Source organism: Oncorhynchus nerka, linkage group LG2 (genome assembly GCF_034236695.1).
Source record: "Oncorhynchus nerka isolate Pitt River linkage group LG2, Oner_Uvic_2.0, whole genome shotgun sequence".
Lineage (NCBI taxonomy): Eukaryota > Metazoa > Chordata > Actinopteri > Salmoniformes > Salmonidae > Oncorhynchus > Oncorhynchus nerka.
Window position 1 is genome coordinate 81,117,592 of NC_088397.1, and position 19,660 is coordinate 81,137,251.

The 19,660-nt window shown below is 43.3% G+C and overlaps 1 pseudogene; it reads left to right on the forward strand.

The window, feature by feature from the left end:
* The first annotated feature begins 1,670 nt into the window (after nucleotides 1-1,670).
* LOC115143416 (rac GTPase-activating protein 1-like) lies at nucleotides 1,671-14,925 on the forward strand (annotated as a pseudogene).
* Nucleotides 14,926-19,660: the final 4,735 nt, after the last annotated feature.

Consider the following 19,660-nt stretch of genomic DNA (forward strand, 5'->3'; position numbering starts at 1 on the left):
TGCTGACCCTGTTCTGGCAGGATCCAGCTCAAGATAGGCACTTTCACAATTAAAAACATTATTCTTTTTTTAAATATCAGATTCTGTGTCAAACAGTTTTGTTCTACATTATTTCAGTCTTCTGTGATGTATATAAAGTGTAATATTGGAATGCAAATTCAACATGGAATATATCTACAGAAGTTAACTGTTTGTCTGTTACCCTCATTGTTTTATTCCTGAGTCTGATAGTGACCCTGACAGGGGAGATGAAGGCTTTTTCTCCTGTACCCTCTTTAGTGTAAAATACTTGATCCAGCCACACTGTGTTACAGGTAGTTTCATGTTTCACTCTAATCAGTTTAACTCATGTGTGAACACATGCTTGTAGGTGGCGGGAAGCCCTATCAGCATCATATGTGTGGATAGTATGCATTAGAGTTGAAGGATTGGTCTGTGTTTAAGTGCTACAATGGATGGAATATTTAAGTGATGTAGGGCAGAAGGAGTGGTGTATTTGAATAGAAATATGTTGGTAAAACTCTTCACTGACATGATAGGTGGTGGCTTATTTCCCAAAATGCCTTCTCTGGGTTGTTTGGTAATGCAAAGTCAATTCATATTCTCTTTCCATATCACAGTCTTTGTAAGACGGATGCCAAGCTTCCTAGAGAGGAAACTCACTAACTTCTCTAGTCAGTCCAAGACAAAGTAGACTGATTTGAGAGGAAAGAGAGCGTTCCCGGCAGTTAATTGATGCTTGATTAGTGGAATATTTGCCAAGCCACGGAAAGGGCCTCTAGCTGTTGTATAAATAATATATATAGACAAAGAGTCAGTATTATTGACTGACAAGTCCAATGATCTCAAATCAAGACTAATGGATCTACAGTAGTGGAAGAGCAATGTGAAACACAAATAAGACAATTATGAGTGAGCGACTAGCGTAGCAGAGTTAATGCTCGTGGTGTGTGTGTACAGGTGTGTGTTTGCCTATTTGCATGTCGTCCTATTTTTTACAAACACATACAATTTTGATCCAAATGTGTTTGTATGTTAGCGTGTGACCGCAAGTGAGTGAGTGTCTGTCCTCCTCATTATATGGCACAGTAAAGCTGATGCAGGGCCCATATACGCCAGCATGGTTTGATTAATGATGCTGTGGGGTATGTCCCATGTGTGACAGACAAACTAAAGGAGAACAGGCAGCAGTGTCTGAATAAAGACCTGATCATTCAGACATTCCACCCTATATCTCTTTGGTGTCTTTCACCCCAGAGCCTTGAAGAATGTAACATGGAACATTTCTCTCTAACGTATTCTCTATTTATTTCTACCTACACTGGTTTTTACAAGGCAGTTGTATGTTCCCTATTCCAGGGTTTCCCGAACTCAGTCCTGGGGACCTCCCTGGGTGCACATTTCGTTTTTTTGCTCTAGCACTACACAGCTGATTCAAGTAACCAACTCATCATCAAACTTTGATGATTTGAATCAGCTGTGTAGTGCTAGAGCAAAAAAACAATATGTGCCCCCAGGGGCCCCGGGAGCGAGTTTGGGAAAATCTACCCTATTGGAATGTATTTAGCCTCTCGTTGTGAGCGTAGTTACACTCCGATTCTCATGGTGGCGATAATGCCCAAATAGCTGCCATCTGCATAGTCAGAAAACCCACCCGATGAAACGCCTTCTTTCTCGGCGCCTGGTTTTTGAAACGCTTGGAAAGGTTGGACCAGACAGGTGTGGTAGCTTGCGTTGCTAGAGACAACGTAGCCCACTTATTGTCACGATTTACAATAGATGTTGCCTTTGATAGCAGCTGGAAACATCCGCCGTGGGACACTTTTCCAGGAAGGACCAAAGTCCGTAAGTATCTGCTCATGTTTGTTTTCAATATATTTGTATTTTATTTTATTAAAGTTAGCAAAGGTTAGCTAGCTATAGTAGGTGATACCCTGCTTGATTGCTAAAAAGTGGAGGTGAGTCCGTTTCAATCTGTTTAGCTAACTTTGGCAGCTAGGCTAGCTATCTATTATTTATAATCTTGCTAACGTTATAACTACCTACCAAATAAATAAAGTCTGAGAGAAAAGGCTATACTAGAAACAGAGTTTCTAAAACATACTGTACTGTCTTTGCTAGAAAATCTTTGAAGTCCCCTGCTGGGTTTCTGTCACGTGCTTTATCAGGACATGGAATCGACCGTGCTGAACCTGCACAACCATTTCCAGAATCTTTGTGCATGCTCCGATATTCCCAATGAGGGCCTCGAACCACGTAAGTGACCAGTGTAGCATGCTTTTGGTGGATTGTTGAATCTGTGCCCATGCCATTGCATTTCAGAGATGGCAGGTTTTCAGCAGACCATAAACTCGTTGAAAAACCATGTGTAATGACATTGAACGATTAACTAGCAACTGGAGGTTTGCTGGAGTAAGTTTCAGGTGCCCTTGCACAAGACACTTAATGACCCCAAAACTGAAAGGGGGGTGGAGGTAGGTTTTAAAAAACGCTAAATCATCTAAAATGGATAACAAAATTACCTATTGCTCATTCACTTAGACAAGGCGGAGTAAACTGGTCTGAATGAGATAAAAGCAGATCTTCAACCAATAACCATCCCCTTGACTTTATTTCTTTGTACAGAGTTCATCCAAATGGCTCTGAACTTCGAGGACTGCAGGAGGAAGTGGCTGCAGTGGGAGGAGGAACTGGGAGCCTGCAAGGAGATGCTGACCAAAACAGAGACTGAGAGGGGGGCTCTGGAGATCAAGCTGAAGCACGCCCGCAACCAGGTGGACGTGGAGATCAGACGGCGCCAGCGTGCAGAGGCAGAATACGAGAAACTGGTTGGTAAACAGTTTATAATACTGCTAGTTTTAAAGTTTCTTTTTTACCTTTTATTTAACTGGGCAAGTCAGTTAAGAACTAATTCTTATTTTCAATGACGGCCTAGGAACATTGGGTTAACTGCCTGTTCAGGGGCAGAACGACAGATTTGTACCATGTCAGCTCGGTGATTCGAACTTGCAACCTTTCAGTACAGGTCGCAGGTAATTCTACGTCAGAATTGTACATGTTGTGGTGGCTTCTATTGCGTAATGCTGCTCATTTGTGATGTTTACTGTCAAAAAGAGGACAACGTTTGTTAGAATTAGTTACTAGTTATGAGTTGGTAAGAAATTCACAGAATCACACTGTTTGGTGGCTATGATATTGTGGGGTCATTTAACCTCTGTGTGTAGGAGCGTCAGATCCAGCTGATCCGGGATATGCTGGTGGCGGAGAGCTCCAGCAGCAGCCTCCACCTGAGTGAGGAGCAACGCTCTGCCCTCGCCTTCCTCAACACCCACTCCCAGGCCGCACAGGCTGCCAAGAACGACCCCAACCTCAACACCTTCCACAGGCACTGTACACCCCTTTACTAGGCCCTCATCAGCCATGCCTGGCCTGCGTTCATTGGAGCACCCAACGGAAATAGTTTTGAAATGCAAAACAAATATATATGTTTCCTTGAAGACGTAATTAGATATGCTTATCCTGTTTCGGAACGTTTGATTCCGTTTTGTGTTTAGTGAATATGACCCAGATTGTTCAGGTTCAGAAAGGGATCGTAACCAAGCCTACCGTCATGTCTTTCAGGTTAACCACCATAGATGAATCTGCTTCCTTGTTGTCAGACATTAGCTATGACAAAACAGATGATTCTCTGGTTAGTATTGCATTTTACATTTCACCTTGTCCCCAAGGGGACATTTGTCTTGGACATCATAGTGACACATCACAAAAATACATGAAAACAATATGCCAAAATAGAAAAAGTGACAAACGGATATAGCCACTAATAATACCTATATAAACATGAACTATTGGGTTGTCATCGCTCTATATTTCCTGTAGGATTGGGACTCTTCTGTGATGAGGACAGTGCGACTGAGAAAACTGCAGAAAAGGGTGAGTGGATAGTTACTGTTTAGTTTAGTGGGCTCCGGGCAGCCGAGCGGAAATGGAGGAAAACTCGCCTCCCTGCGGACCTGGCATCCTTTCACTCCCTCCTCTCTACATTTTCCTCTTCTGTCGCTGCTGCTAAAGCCACTTTCTACCACTCTAAATTCCAAGCATCTGCCTCTAACCCTAGGAAGCTCTTTGCCACCTTCTCCTCCCTCCTGAATCCCCCCCCCTCCTCCCTCTCTGCAGATGACTTCGTCAACCATTTTGAAAAGAAGGTCGACGACATCCGATCCTCGTTTGCTAAGTCAAACGACACCGCTGGTTCTGCTCACACTGCCCTACCCTGTGCTCTGACCTCTTTCTCCCCTCTCTCTCCAGATGAAATCTCGCGTCTTGTGACGGCCGGCCGCCCAACAACCTGCCCGCTTGACCCTATCCCCTCCTCTCTTCTCCAGACCATTTCGGAGACCTTCTCCCTTACCTCACCTCGCTCATCAACTCATCCCTGACCGCTGGCTACGTCCCTTCCGTCTTCAAGAGAGCGAGAGTTGCACCCCTTCTGAAAAACCTACACTCGATCCCTCCGATGTCAACAACTACAGACCAGTATCCCTTCTTTCTTTTCTCTCCAAAACCCTTGAACGTGCCGTCCTTGGCCAGCTCTCCCGCTATCTCTCTCAGAATGACCTTCTTGATCCAAATCAGTCAGGTTTCAAGACTAGTCATTCAACTGAGACTGCTCTTCTCTGTATCACGGAGGCGCTCCGCACTGCTAAAGCTAACTCTCTCTCCTCTGCTCTCATCCTTCTAGACCTATCGGCTGCCTTCGATACTGTGAACCATCAGATCCTCCTCTCCACCCTCTCCGAGTTGGGCATCTCCGGCGCGGCCCACGCTTGGATTGCGTCCTACCTGACAGGTCGCTCCTACCAGGTGGCGTGGCGAGAATCCGTCTCCTCACCACGTGCTCTCACCACTGGTGTCCCCCAGGGCTCTGTTCTAGGCCCTTTCCTATTCTCGCTATACACCAAGTCACTTGGCTCTGTCATAACCTCACATGGTCTCTCCTATCATTGCTATGCAGACGACACACAATTCATCTTCTCCTTTCCCCCTTCTGATGACCAGGTGGCGAATCGCATCTCTGCATGTCTGGCAGACATATCAGTGTGGATGACGGATCACCACCTCAAGCTGAACCTCGGCAAGACGGAGCTGCTCTTCCTCCCGGGGAAGGACTGCCCGTTCCATGATCTCGCCATCACGGTTGACAACTCCACTGTGTCCTCCTCCCAGAGCGCTAACCTTGGCGTGATCCTGGACAACACCCTGTCGTTCTCAACTAACATCAAGGCGGTGGCCCGTTCCTGTAGGTTCATGCTCTACAACATCCGCAGAGTACGACCCTGCCTCACACAGGAAGCGGCGCAGGTCCTAATCCAGGCACTTGTCATCTCCCGTCTGGATTACTGCAACTCGCTGTTGGCTGGGCTCCCTGCCTGTGCCATTAAACCCCTACAACTCATCCAGAACGCCGCAGCCCGTCTGGTGTTCAACCTTCCCAAGTTCTCTCACGTCACCCCGCTCCTCCGCTCTCTCCACTGGCTTCCAGTTGAAGCTCGCATCCGCTACAAGACCATGGTGCTTGCCTACGGAGCTGTGAGGGGAACGGCACCTCAGTACCTCCAGGCTCTGATCAGGCCCTACACCCAAACAAGGGCACTGCGTTCATCCACCTCTGGCCTGCTCGCCTCCCTACCACTGAGGAAGTACAGTTCCCGCTCAGCCCAGTCAAAACTGTTCGCTGCTCTGGCCCCCCAATGGTGGAACAAACTCCCTCACGACGCCAGGACAGCGGAGTCAATCACCACCTTCCGGAGACACCTGAAACCCCACCTCTTTAAGGAATACCTAGGATAGGATAAAGTAATCCTTCTCACCCCCCTTAAAAGATTTAGATGCACTATTGTAAAGTGGCTGCTCCACTGGATGTCATAAGGTGAATGCACCAATTTGTAAGTCGCTCTGGATAAGAGCGTCTGCTAAATGACTTAAATGTAATGTAAATGATGTAATGTAATATGACAGATCATCAATGGAAATGTAGGTACATTTTTTTGTTATCATTTTATATCTAAAGTGTCTAGTCAAGGTTAGTGTGGGAATGTAGTCATTTGTAGCACTACTGCAATCCTAGAAGTTGTATGTGTGACTTCAAAATGAGGGGTATTGAACAAAATAAATGAATAAGTGATTGGATCCTCTCTAACCAATCGAAGTTGATAACGTCATGTAGGCTGGCTCCAACCCAAAGAATTGGTTTCTGGGACCAATCAGAACAGTCAGAATGTGTTCGCATTCTAGACATGTTTTATTTATTTTTATTTAACCAGGTAAGTTGACTGAACATTCTCATTTACAACAATTACCTAAGGAATAGTTACAGGGGATAGGAGGGGGGGGGGGTGAATGAGCCAATTGTAATCTGGGGGTGATTAGGTGGCCATGATGGTATGAAGACCAGATTGGGAATTTAGCCAGGACACCGGGGTTAACACCCCTACTCTTACGATAAGTGCCATGGGATCTTTAGTGACCACAGAGAGTCAGGACACCCGTTTAACGTCCCATCTGAAAGACCGCAACCTACACCGGACAATGTCCCCAATCACTGCCATGGGGTGTTGGGATGTTTTTTTAGACCAGGGGAAATAGTGCCTCCTACTGGCCCTCCAACACCATTTCTAGCCGGACCTGATCTCCCATCCAGGTACCGACCAGGACCATCCCTGCTTAGCTTCAGAAGCAAGCCAGCAGTGGGATGCAGGGTTTTCAGCAGGCAAATTACAACTAATCGTAGAGAAGAACTGTCGGTTTGGCTGGAGCAGTGTGGATGGGTATCCAGGCAACTCCTTGCAGGCTTCTGAAATTAATGCCAATGTAGCTAATGCTACAGAAAAACTGAATTTCTAACCGTAGTCTCACTTGATTTGGATAGCACTCAGCACACTGCTATTCAAAGTGTTGAATTTCAGTCAAAAGACCCATTTCACGCCCGTGAAAAGTTGTGTGCTCAGTTTGGCACCAGAAAGAGGCTTGTTTACATTGAAGTGAATTTGACAACATCCAAATTCAGTAGCAGCACATTTAAGTTAACAAAGTAGTCAGATGGTTATCATCTCCAACATTGCAGATGTCAGAGGATTGATTACCTAGCAACCCAAGCGAGACAAAGTAAAATATCACAAATAGAGCTAGATAAAGCCAGAAGAGTAATATACTTGTTGAACATACAGTAGCTATAGCCATTGTGGGTTTTCATGGTCATCACTCACTGCTAAGTTTATCAAGGTCCCAACATCGGAGTAAAGCTATTCTGCTACAGGGTTTTTGATGTTAGCATGTGCGCGCATCACTCGAACGTTTGCATGTAAACAAAACATTGCTCTGTAGAACTTTATCAGTTGTTTCAAATTGTAAAAAAAAAAAAATGCTTCTGTTTTGCTTTCTCCTTTTTCAGCATTATTTCATGTGACTCAAGTTTTATATATGTATTATTACAGGTGAACGAGTCCATAGTGATCAAGACCACCATCACAGTGCCTGTCAATGGAGGTCCGGTAGAGGCCTTGTCCACCATGGAGACAGTGCCTGGCTACTGGACAGGCAGCAGGAAGAGGACCGGTGAGACTGCACTAACAAGCCTGTAGTACCTTATTCTTGACAGCCATGTTCAGATGCGCACAATGTCAAGAAAATTAAGTAGTTCTTCCAGTTTGAGGGGTAAAAACTTGACGTTCTCTTGTTTTTCCAGCTGCTCAGGGCTGGGACACTACTTCTATTGACCAATCAGAGGCAGCTAGCGAGGCTCCCAGCACCCCATGCTGTAAAGGCTCCGCCCCCAACCAAAACACCCAGAGCCAAAGTGGGGGCCCGAAAGCACGAGTTCCTTGCCAAAACGGTACACGTTCTGTTATTACTTTTGTTTGTAACACACTTTTGTCTGTAATACACTTGTTGTTCTGTGGGGATCTAATTAGCATAATAATAAAACAATTCCATCAAAATCCATCAGTTTAAGATAGACGTATGTTTTTTTTCCATTGGGTGCGTCTCAATCCACCACATCTGCCTATGTCGCACACCCACATCAGGTGACAGAGCTAGAGCGATGTTTGTCAGACCATGAAAATCGGTGTCTCATGAAAACGTCTTTAGCGTCCGAAAGGTTTGGCCTACAAACCTGTGTCACCAGCGTCCGTCTGTCCTGTCCCCTCTCCTCACACAGGTGATCAGGTCAGAGTTCTGTGTGCCGTGTGGAAGGAAGACCAAATTTGGGAAGCTCTACCTGAGGTGCCAGGACTGCAGGCTGGTGGCTCACCCAGAATGCCGCGACCCCTGCACCCTGCCGTGTAACCCTATCTCTACAGGCAGCACCCCCATCAGGATCAGAGAGGTATTACACCTGGGAGTTAGTTATATATTCTTAGATTGACAACACTTCATATTTGCAATGCTTATACAGCAATAACTAATAATAATTTTGTATTTATGATTCAGGGTCCTGGGTATGGTTAGATGGATTATGACTGGTTTGTATTTTAAATGTCCCATGTCATGAGTGTTTATCTTGTGTTGCAGCTAAGCACCCTTGCAGACTACGCTCCCTCCTCCTCTCCCATGATCCCTGCCCTGGTGGTCCCCTGTGTCAAGGAGATCAAGCACAGGGGTTTACACGAGGTGAGCAGCCATTTCAGCACTTAAATGTTGCCACTTTAGCACATACAAAATTCACTTTACTTTTTTTATGCATATCAGCACTTTTTTTACAAAATGTACCTTGATTATTTCCATTGAACTGATATCATCATTCCTATCCTGACTGCCAGTTAATATTCCATCTTTCTCTCTCCCTCCCTGTCAGATGGGTCTGTACCGTCTGTCGGGCGAGGGGCGCACAGTGAAGGAGCTGAAGAAGAGCTTCCTGCGGGGGAGGATAGTGCCTGTCCTGGCCAAGGTGGAGGACATCCACTGTGTCACGGGCCTCCTCAAGAACTTCCTGAGAAACCTCCCGGAGCCTCTCCTCACCTTCCGCCTCAACCGCGACTTCATGGAGGCTGCAGGTCCATCTTCAGCTGTTGGCTGACTCATTGGTTTCTTCACCTTGTAAGTAGTCTATGGAGCTCTTATGTTACTCCTCTTGTCTTGAACACAGAAATCCAGGACAATGGCAATAGCCTGTCGATGATCTACCAGACCATCAGTGAACTGCCCCATCCTAAAAGAGACACTCTGGCCTATCTGTCCATCCACCTGCAGAGGTATGGCAGAGCTTCAATCCACCTCATGGTTACTCCATCAAACTGCCATTTAAGGCACAATCTGTAACTTGCAAAATCAGTCAAAAGTGGAGCCCCTGCCTGCACGTGTTTGTAAACTGTAGTGGTGAATGTAACTGTTAACGTTATTTAAATTCTGTAGTAACTGCCCCCCATAATAAAAGACAAGTTTAAAAGCAAGTCCTGATTTCACAAGGCACTGGAGGAGCTTGAACCTGACTTGAATCCCTCTGAAATGGTTGACGATGTTCTATCAGGGTGGCCCAGTGTGTACTAGACACCAAGATGGACATCACCAATCTGGCAAGAGTGTTTGGACCCACTCTGGTGGGTCATGCCGTCCCAGACCCCATGACCATCCTGCACGACACCAACAGACAACCACAGGTATGTAGAGATCTATATAAATATATATTTAGACATACATATGTAAAATAAGCTGAATTTAAGTTATTTCTATATTATGTGGACACTTATTTATCGGCTGTCTAGTTGAACAGAATATTGTTATTATATTATAGTACCCTACACCCAAACAAGCCCTACACCCAAACAAGGGCACTGCGTTCATCCACCTCTGGCCTGCTCGCCTCCCTACCACTGAGGAAGTACAGTTCCCGCTCAGCCCAGTCAAAACTGTTCGCTGCTCTGGCCCCCCAATGGTGGAACAAACTCCCTCACGACGCCAGGACAGCGGAGTCAATCACCACCTTCCGGAGACACCTGAAACCCCACCTCTTTAAGGAATACCTAGGATAGGATAAAGTAATCCCTCTCACCCCCCCCCCTTAAAAGATTTAGATGCACCACTGTTCCACTGGATGTCATAAGGTGAATGCACCAATTTGTAAGTCGCTCTGGATAAGAGCGTCTGCTAAATGACTTAAATGTAAATGTAAATGTACCCTTTTGAATACCCAATAACAATGATTATCTCCACACAGAGAAAAGTACTGTTCTTTCTACACAAGGCTATTCTTAAGTGGTGAAAACAGTTTAGAGATTCCTATTGATGTACACAGGTGATGGAGTGCTTGTTGGACCTTCCTTATGAGTACTGGAGCCAGTTCACAGTGGAGCAGCACACCCATCCAGACGATGTGGTCAAAGACGATGCTAACTGCTACAACACTCCAGACCACAAAGGTAAGCAGCTTTGAGAACCCGTCTGGCCTATAGGCATACAGTAGTGTCAAGGAAGGTCTAAAATACCAAACATAAAGTATCCTTTACCATTGCTATGTTAATAGTTTAAAAGGGTACTGAATGAAGTAAATGGCATGCTCTTAGTTTCACTTTGGAGCTACAGTACAGTTTCACACTGGTAGGTAGGTAGTGTGTGTGTGTGTGTGTGTGTGTGTGTAATGCTTGAATGTGGTGTGGGCAATTTTCCAAAATGATCTCACAACATTGGCCAGGCTGAAATAATAATATTCTCCTAAATATGTTAATTCTCTGGCCACACAGTGAGCATCCTGGGACCAGTGACCACTCCAGAACACCAGATGACTAAAACACCCTCTTCCAGCTCCCTGTCTCAGTGCATGAAACAGACTTTCTCCAGCACCACCATGTAAGCACCACACTCTAACCATAGGGCACATCTCAAATGGGTCTAATGTGTTTTAGGGCTGTCCCCGACAGTGTACGTGTATTTTTCCATATATAAACAAATCCTATGTGTTTTAATCAAATCAACTATATGCACTGAGCTTGTCTGATGCTTTAAGTGCACTGTTTGATGAAACTGTGCACTTATAGTCACACTGCACTTCTAGTCCCAATAGTTAACACGCATGACTAGAGGCAGTCTGACCACAATTGATATGATTGTGCCGGGCTGGACTCAGACTTGCAGCTCTGTGTTAAAAAACAAATGACAGTGAGTGACTGTGTGACTAACACCTGTTGTCTCTCTCTCTTACCCTGCTGCAGCGACCACCACAGAACATCAACAGTGTTTATAGTGTTGTCTCTCTCTCTCTTACCCTGCTGCAGCGACCACCACAGAACATCAACAGTGTTTATAGTGTTGTCTCTCTCTCTCTTACCCTGCTGCAGCGACCACCACAGAACATCAACAGTGTTTATAGTGTTGTCTCTCTCTCTTACCGTGCTGCAGCGACCACCACAGAACATCAACAGTGTTTATAGTGTTGTCTCTCTCTTACCCTGCTGCAGCGACCACCACAGAACATCAACAGTGTTTATAGTGCTGTCTCTCTCTCTCTTACCCTGCTGCAGCGACCACCACAGAACATCAACAGTGTTTATAGTGTTGTCTCTCTCTCTTACCGTGCTGCAGCGACCACCACAGAACATCAACAGTGTTTATAGTGTTGTCTCTCTCTTACCCTGCTGCAGCGACCACCACAGAACATCAACAGCGTTTATCGCTTTGTCTGTGTTGCTGAAGCTGCAACATAATTACAGCCATTTCTGATTGAAAAGTTCTGTTACCGAAATCCCTCTTTGTTTAGGAAAAACATTCCCTATTCCCTCAACCCTTACTTTCTTTATGTTCCACGTATGCATCGCATGCATGTGACCAATAGGGCCTGAACTATATCATAATCGCATCAATAAATTGCCTATAACAAACTCTGAACACGTAGCACGTGACACCAAATTTGATGCAGAGGACGTGACAAAAAATGTTGAAACTGGGCAATGTTTACTGCTTCCTCGGGAGGTTAAGGGCAAGTCAGATGTGTGGAATGAATTTGACTAGTTGTGGGAAATACTAGAGGTCAAGAAAAATAAGTTAAGTAGCAAGCGCTGAGTGCGTATTATGTGTGCCGAACAGGTTCTGTATAGATTACAATATATTTTTCTCACCATTTGTAACAATGAATGCAATTTCCGAAATGGAACTATTTATTTATTGTTTACGCTAATTATTCTTGGGTCGCTTATTTTAACTAAAATGCTTGATTGCATTTCAAATCATGAATGTCTCGTATGCTGTGTGATGACATGAACAAATAAATGATTGATTGATACAGCAGCCTATATAAGTATTGAAATATAGGCCTCAGTAAGTTATGGTATTAAGACTCCACAGGATGGGTTCTTGGGCCTACAGCTCGATGGTGGTTATACAAGGCTGCTATACTAAGCCTACTAATGATAATGACATTACTTATTATTATAATGATGATCATAATAACTATAAGAAGGAATTTGGAACAGCGTAAACGGCACTAAATCAATTCTAAATGATACCAGAGAGGCTGTTCTAATTGAAAAAGATATCATTTAAGCCATTACAGCATAGCAAAGATCAAAACCAGTTTAATTTGGGAAATAGTTTATCTAACATATTGTGTGAGGCTTGGCGCTCACGGAATCACTAGGCTATTAAACAAACATTCAGATCCTGCTTTTGTTGCCTGTTTGTCTTATTTCTGTAGATGTATTGATGATCTATTAAACCAGGCACATGTAAGTTAGGCTATTGATTATAGATCGAATTAAGTTGGTTTCCTCTCTCATCTCCTAACTCCACTGCTGCCTCCGCCACATTGTTCTCAACACAGATATGCTGGTTAACTTTGCTATTATGCACATAGCAACATGGTCTAGGAAAATGCACTGATGTTTCAGAACAAGAAAAATAGAAAGCACATTTATAAAATAATATTTTTATTAGTGTTGCACTGTTGTTCTTATGTAATATGACCATATACATTTTCAGCGGCACATGTCATAGAGTGATGGACTGTGTCATCCCCACGGCCTCCACAATGGATTAGTCCACTCAGACAGGCACGAATCTGGCAGGTGTCTTGTACACCATGATTTATTTTTGTGCTACTGCTCAACTAAGGAAATCTCGGTCGACCAACAGCCTATCGACCAAACAATCGACCAGTCAACTAAATGGAGTCCGCCCGAAATGTGTTTTATTGGGTGATAAATCTGCCTGAATGTATTTTTAATATTCTCGTTAGCTTGGATTATATCTGTTCTTAATTTGCTTAATCTGTGGTTATATCAGAGTGATGGAGTTGAATGTTTTTTATTCTTATATACATTTACAGATTTGGAAGCAAGAGCAAGGCATCCACTAGCTCAAGTCGCCAAGAAGGCTTCTTTGCCTCCCCTCAGCTGAAGTAATGGTCAAACCACAGTATTATGGTGTAACATTATTTTAAACTCTTTTTCTAAAGAACCAATAATGAGGTTATGTGGTCAAGGAACAAAACTGTTCATTTTTACATAGCCACTGTACATGGGAAACCACTGCAATGTCTTTTTACTATTTTATATCAAACATATTTTAATGTATTTTTTGTGCAATATTAGATTTTGCTTTAAACACGGTCATTCTTGTTAACATATCTACTACTGTAATATGGGAAGCTACTGCTGTATATTTTATACCAATTTATATCACAAACTTATTTTAAACTTTATTTTCTAACGAACTGCAATATTTGATTTTGCTTTAAACACTGATTACTTGAAATAGCTTTATTTAACGTTAAACTAAAATCATTACACAAATCACTTAGCCTAAAATATCAACATAAAAAGGATTGAGGTTTGAATCTCTATATTTAATGGGATACCTTTTTGTATTTACAATAATTAATCAGTATGATCTGATCCATCTAATCATGGAAGAACGAGTAACTGTTAGCCAGTGTGAAGTTGCTGCTACATCAAACCAAGGACCTTTGGTGATCCGACATGGGCTCAAATACTTTTTTCAAATCTTTAAGTACTGTTATCATTTACTTTAGCCTGCCTGGAATGCTAAATGGACAGGATTTGCAGTTTTGCCACTATTCTATTAGTTCCATTGTGCCAGGCAAGCTCAATCAAGCCTAGCTAAAGTATTTGAAACCAGGTCTGGTATTGACCAGTATACATTACAGTACATAAAGTGTTGATTAGGTCTATAAATGATGCATTGGTAGTGGAACTCTTTTATTCTGTGATTGTAATCACGGAGTTGGAGGGACACTGGCATTGGATTGGAACAGAAAAAACAACATTTGCACAGTCCTGTAAACGTTAATGTGATCTGTATTTTGGAATGCAATGATTGTATGTTTTTCTTTATTGATGATTTAAGTAGTTTTTTTTGTGGTAAAATAATAATGCTAACCTTTATTAGATAACACATAAGAGGGGATTATGTAAACTTTCTAACCAAAGATGGCAAAGACCACCAGAATGTGCCTCAGGCTATATCTGTAAGAATTTGAAAAATGGTTGTAATTGTCCTGTTTATTTATACACAATTCTCCCAAACAAATGTACAAGGTGATGTAGAAAGAGTTGAAGATTTTAATACAATAACACTGAAGTGATTTCTCTTTCAGGCGTGTTTAGCTGAGTAGTTTCAAGGGGATGCAATTGCACCATTTGACACACCATCAAAATGCTCTGTTTATACTATCTTTCCCCCTCTAAGAAATGCAATTAGTTGATCATGTGAATATAAAGTTTGTACTTTTTTTTTGTATGCTCAGTTTCTTGTTTATGAGGACAGGATTAAAGGGATATTTCACTCAAATCGGTTTTTCGGATCTAAAAAGATTTGTCTGAAGTTTACTTCGTCTCATTCTATCGGTTGTATAGATTCAGACTATATCTCAATCCCAAATAAAAGGAAGAGCTTGGCACACAATTATTTTCCTTTCAACTGTTGTACGTACTGGCTTCTTTTATCCTCACTAGCACAGATTTTGAAGACTACCAACTATTTTTGAGGAAAGTTTTTTGGCTACTTGCAATGATCGGGATATGCAAAGTCTTATTAGTGTGCACCACATCTCATTTGAAACCAATGTACTTCCGTCAGACCGCATGCGTAATCTATGCATGGCGTGATTCACATCTAGGATGTTTGGAGGGGGAGCGATGGAGACGGAAGGGGGTGGAGAGAGAGTTTGGACCAGCAAATCACTTTATTTCCTCCAATTTGGTATCAAACACAACAGGCTGCTGCTACAGAGTGCCTGCTATTGCTGTGGTTCCCTATTAAAACAGAATGTATTGCTGGCTTAAGAGCAGCACACATGACACATTTTCTCCTCCCCCGCTCTCATTTGCACTTCTTATCCCTGGCTGGCTGTTTACGGTTAGAATTTTTTTCTCACTGATTGCTGTTAGACAAGCTCGTCAGAGTGGCTCATTCCAGGCCCAAATGGGTGGAGATATCACCATGCCTACCTACCCATCAGCGCCTGCAATCCCTCGCATAAACGTCACCTGAGAGAATGCCTCAAACAGCCAGACTTGCCAGCCCAGAGTCTCTATGCCCATCATGGCTTCAACAGCCATCATACCTGGATGCTTCAGAAAGGTGCAAAGTTACCCAATTTTTTTCAGATAGAAATACACTGCTCAAAAAAATAAAGGGAACACTTAAACAACACAATGTAACTCCAAGTCAATCACACTTCTGTGAAATCAAACTGTCCACTTAGGAAGCAACACTGATTGACAATACATTTCACATGCTGTTGTGCAAATGGAATAGAAAACAGGTGGAAATTATAGGCAATTAGCAAGACACCCCCAATAAAGGAGTGGTTCTGCAGGTGGAGACCACAGACCACTTCTCAGTTCCTATGCTTCCTGGCTGATGTTTTGGTCACTTTGAATGCTGGCGGTGTTTTCACTCTAGTGGTAGCATGAGACGGAGTCTACAACCCACAAAAGTGGCTCAGGTAGTGCAGCTCATCCAGAGTGGGACATCAATGCGAGCTGTGGCAAGAAGGTTTGCTGTGTCTGTCAGCGTAGTGTCCAGAGCATGGAGGCGCTACCAGGAGACAGGCCAGTACATCAGGAGACGTGGAGGAGGCCGTAGGAGAGAAACGACAGAGCAGCAAGACCGCTACCTCCGCCTTTGTGCAAGGAGGAGCAGGAGGAGCACTGCCAGAGCCCTGCAAAATGACCTCCAGCAGGCCACAAATGTGCATGTGTCTGCTCAAACGGTCAGAAACAGACTCCATGAGGGTGGTATGAGGGCCCGACGTCCACAGGTGGGGGTTGTGCTTACAGCCCAACACCGTGCAAGACGTTTGGCATTTGCAAGAGAACACCAAGATTGGCAAAATCGCCACTGGTGCCCTGTGCTCTTCACAGATGAAAGCAGGTTCCCACTGAACACGTGACAGACGTGACAGAGTCTGGAGACGCCGTGGAGAACGTTCTGCTGCCTGCAACATCCTCCAGCATGACCTGTTTGGCGGTGGGTCAGTCATGGTGTGGGGTGGCATTTCTTTGGGGGGGGCGCACAGCCCTCCATGTGCTCTCCAGAGGTAGCCTGACTGCCATTAGGTAACGAGATGAGATCCTCAGACCCCTTGTGAGACCATATGCTGGTGCGGTTGGCCCTGGGTTCCTCCTAATGCAAGACAATGCTAGACCTCATGTGGCTGGAGTGTGTCAGCAGTTCCTGCAAGAGGAAGGCATTGATGCTATGGTGTGGCCCGCCCGTTCCTCAGACCTGAATCCAATTGAGCACATCTGGGACATCATGTCTCGCTCCATCCACCAACAGACTGTCCAGGAGTTGGCGGATGCTTTAGTCCAGGTCTGGGAGGAGATTCCTCAGGAACCATCCGCCACCTCATCAGGAGCATGTCCAGGCGTTGTAGGGAGGTCATACAGGCACGTGGAGGCCACACACACTACTGAGCCTCATTTTGACTTGTTTTAAGGACATTACATCAAAGTTGGATCAGCCTGTAGTGTGGTTTTCCACTTTAATTTTGAGTATGACTCCAAATCCAGACCTCCATGGGTTGATAAATTTGATTTCCATTAATAATTTTTGTGTGATTTTGTTGTCAGCACAATCAACTATGTAAAGAAAAAAGTATTTAATAAGAATATTTCATTCAGATCTAGGATGTGTTATTTTGGTGTTCCCTTTATTTTTTGAGCAGTGCAATAACAGACTGAGTGAGCCTTTGCTTGGTTCTGAGACAAGTCTCTTATCTTTTGGTGCATAGAACCATTTTAATCTAAATGCTACATTTCTATCATTACTGACAATCCCTCTCCTTAATGACTTTACAAAGGTTGGACTATTTGCGTTCTAACAAGGGCTGTTCTGATAAAGGGACAGAATGCGTGTCCACATTCTCACTTTACAAGTAATTGCGTCTGTACTTGAATAATTCCCTCAACCAGGTTCATTCATTTTAAATACGAATAAACAAGATTTATCCCAAGTCTTCAAGGTCAACAAATGTACCACATCCATATTTAGGATGCTTGCTATTTACTCTTCTGTTCCGTATGATGGGACAAACACACGAGCCGAATGAGACTACTTCTACCACAGTTCTGGCTCTCTCACATTTACATTACATTTACATTTAAGTCATTTAGCAGACGCTCTTATCCAGAGCGACTTACAAATTGGTGCGTTCACCTTAAGACATCCAGTGGAACAGCCACTTTACAATAGTGCATCTAAATATTTTAAGGGGGGTGAGAAGGATTACTTTATCCTATCCTAGGTATTCCTGAAAGAGGTGGGGTTTCAGGTGTCTCCGGAAGGTGGTGATTGACTCCGCTGTCCTGGCGTCGTGAGGGAGTTTGTTCCACCATTGGGGGGCCAGAGCAGCGAACAGTTTTGACTGGGCTGCGCAGGAACTGTACTTCCTCAGTGGTAGGGAGGCGAGCAGGCCAGAGGTGGATGAACGCAGTGCCCTTGTTTGGGTGTAGGGCCTGATCAGAGCCTGGAGGTACTGAGGTGCCGTTCCCCTCACAGCTCCGTAGGCAAGCACCATGGTCTTGTAGCGGATGCGAGCTTCAACTGGAAGCCAGTGGAGAGAGCGGAGGAGCGGGGTGACGTGAGAGAACTTGGGAAGGTTGAACACCAGACGGGCTGTGGGCTACATGCACATATAAACTATGTACCTTATGTGTGTGTTACATGTGATTTTATCTGAGGACTTGTAAGTGTAAATCAAAAGAGTGAATGTGAATATATGGGATACTATGTATCAAAACTAGATGTTCAGAAGACATTGTTCTGTTAATGATTAAACTAGGCTTTTATTACACACCTAAAACCTCACCACTCATCTGTTAATGAGATGACATTAGATGTTGACCACACATTATTGCATCCCAAGATCAACTGTACACCCAACCTAGATTGCAACAGAGCTACTCGTCACTGGGAAGGTTCACAAACAACACCTATTCTAAGGATCTCTCCCAGAACAGAAATTAAGATATTTCAGTCATTTGACATCATGTTCTGGTTGGAATTTCAGACCACAAGGTAAGGACCCAACTAACAGTGAAATGTATTGTCTGATGCTTAAACTATAGTGAAATGTATGGTTATAGTAAATAACATGTATTGTCTGATGCTTAAACTATAGTGAAATGTATGGTTATAGTAAATAACATGTATTGTCTGATACTTAAACTATAGTGAAATGTATGGTTATAGTAAATAACATGTATTGTCTGATACTTAAACTATAGTGAAATGTATGGTTATAGTAAATAACATGTATTGTCTGATACTTAAACTATAGTGAAATGTATTGTCTGATGCTTAAACTATAGATAAATGTATTGTCTGATGCTTAAACTATAGTGAAATGTATGGTTATAGTAAATAACATGTATTGTCTGATGCTTAAACTATAGTGAAATGTATTGTCTGATACTTAAACTATAGTGAAATGTATGGTTATAGTAAATAACATGTATTGTCTGATGCTTAAACTAATAGTGAAATGTATGGTTATAGTAAATAACACGACTCAATATAACTACTGACCACAGATGTACAAAATATTAAGAACAGCTGTCTTTCCATGCTCTTAAGACTGACCAGGTGAATCCAGGTAAGAGCAATGATCCCTTATCACTTGTTAAATCAACTTCAATCAGTGTAGATGAAGGGGAGGAGACAGGTTAAATAAGCATTTTTTGACAATTGAGACATGGATTGTGTACGTGTGCCATTCAGAGGGTGAATGGACAAGACAAAATATTGAAGTGCCTTTGTATGTTGTATTTTTATGGATCCCCATTAGCTGCTGACAAGGCAGCAGCTACTCTTCCTGGTATTAGGTGCCAGGTGCACTGGTTTGTGTCATGAACTGCAACACTTCTTCACGCTCAACAGTTTCCCGTGTGTATCAAGAATGGTCAACCATTTTTAAACCTCTTCATGTTAGTTACATAGACATTTTTTGGTTGTAGTTAGGGTTGCAAACAGGGATGTAGTGGTATAAAAAAAGATGGGTAAACTATAAACTCTAGTGGGTGATTGAGACAAGACGAACAACCACAGATATAAACCAAAACATGTTACATTTTTAGAACTGTATTGTTTGATTGCATTTTCATGCAGGTCTATTGGGAAGGCCTTATGTCATTTTCTATCGTAAAAA